The sequence below is a fragment of the Phyllobates terribilis genome, unplaced genomic scaffold (genome assembly GCF_046119375.1).
Source record: "Phyllobates terribilis strain yellow unplaced genomic scaffold, ASM4611937v1 Scaffold_2374__1_contigs__length_137051, whole genome shotgun sequence".
Taxonomy (NCBI): domain Eukaryota; kingdom Metazoa; phylum Chordata; class Amphibia; order Anura; family Dendrobatidae; genus Phyllobates; species Phyllobates terribilis.
In genome coordinates, this window is record NW_027365132.1 from 131947 (window position 1) to 134143 (window position 2197).

Below are 2197 nucleotides of genomic sequence, written 5' to 3' on the forward strand. Positions count from 1 at the left end.
GAATATGCTGGTGTGGGGCAGCTATCCGGATTTTCACTGTGCAGGAGAACTGCAGCTAAGCCCATTCACTTTGCTGGATCTATGCTGTCGTTCCGCTGCACAGTGGAGGCCATGATGCCAATGTGCAGGGAATGACCCTGAAAGGGGCTGTTCCTCATTACCAGCATCAGTGCCCCTTTATTATATTAGAGATTGACCCCAACAGATCATAAATTGATGGTGTACCCTTGCAATATACTGCTGCCTTCCTTTTTTTTATCAGTTCACCCGTGAAACCAGATTACATGATTGTGGCGGAACCTCCTGTAGGACACCCAAGTTTTCTGGTGGCTGAAATCTCTTTACCTAAAGTGGTGAGACCCTCAGATGTGGTTTAGGATTGTGACCTTTTTGCATTTCATGTGATTTCCAAAAGTCTTCCCTTATTAAAAGTCTGTGCCAACCTCGTGCTACCGGTCCTCCTCTGCCAACTTTTATCATCACAGCTTTGATGTGTCCACAGTAGCCAATTGCTGGCAGCTGTGACACATTTGCTGGATGATGATGATATAATTTTTTTTTTCATACCATGGTGGGTTGTTTGCAAGCTGTTGGAATTGGAAAGAAGATCTCTGTAAACGACTCTGTCAGCGGAGAATGACTGTTCAAACCAAGCACAGACGCCCAGTGCTTCACGGCGGGACCAGTCATTTATATAAGCCTTCCCCCCTGCTTGTTTCCCCTCCATCTCCACCATCACCTCTTCTTTGACAGTTCTGGCTTCATAGATCCAGAGAGGAGATAGAGGGAAAACAAGCTGGTGGGAAGATGTATATATTATTATTATTATTATTTAATTATATAGTGCCATTGATTCCATGGTGCTGGTGCATATAAATGATGTTATAATGATGATATAAATGATGAAAGAGGCTTGTTGCAATAGTGTAGAACACGCCGCTCTTTATTTTTTCTATATTAATGCGACATTTGGAGGAATCTCACAGAAAATGCTTTAAATGTATTTATTTTTTAATTTGATTTTTCTCATGTCCATGATTCACATTGCGTTAAATGAGGCATAATGAAGATTAAGAATTTTTCAGCTAATGTAGCCTTCATCAGACAGGATAATGTAGCTTAAGGGGACCCACTTGGTTAAATATAGGGGTCAGTTCTGGTCTTCCCAAAAAGCAGATTAAGTAGTCACCACACGGGAATCTGGTGATTACTGGGTTTGCTTTTGGGGACCCCAGATTTCTTCATATAACCGAGTGGGCCTTCTGCCTAATGAAGGCTACATTATCTGAAATTCTGGTACCATTCATTATGCCTCACTTAAAGGGGTTGTCTGGCACTTTAATATTGATGACCTATCCTAAGGATATTCCATTAGTATTAAAGTGGTGGACAACCCCTTTTAATGCGGTGTGAATCCTAAAAAATATTTGAAGCCTTTTCTGTGAGCAGTTCCTCCACGTGTCAGATTTAATCTTTGAGACGTGTGGAGCTACACAGTAACTTCTAGTTGGCCACGTATCAAGATAAAAGTTTAGATTTTTGTGCACTTGTTGGTTACAACTTTCTTTCCCGTACAGAAGCATTCAGCGACATAAGCGTTGTTACCACGCTGGTCTTCTCTTTACAGTCTTCTGCTAGATCTCTTGTGTTGGACTTGGGTGAAGACAGAATAGTCAGACGTCCCGATTTGTATCATCTAGACGTCTTCATTCCTTACAATATCATCCAAGAACAAAGTGGAGCTCAGTTCAACAAGGACAGTAAGGTGAGACAATTAAGCAAAGCTGGACATGTCTTCTAGCCCATTCTGAAATCTCCTTCTTAAAGAGGTTCTCTGAGAAAATGTATAAAATAAAATTTTAAAAAATGTATACATTTATTTAGCAAAAATAAATTCTTTTAATTAGTGGATAATTCTATGTGAATACTTTTATGCCCAAAAATGGCAAAAGTATTCTTGGAGTGATACCTTTATTGGCTAACCAGAAAAAAAATATATATGCAAGCTTTCAGAGCACAGAGGCTCCTTCTTCAGGCAATATTACAAATGAATTCATAACATTTGTAATCCTGCCTGAAGAAGGAGCCTGTGTGCTCTGTAAGTTTGCATATATATATATTTTTTTTCTGGTTAGCCAATAAAGGTATCACTCCGAGAATACTTTTGCCATTTTTGGGCATAAAATTATTTCCATCA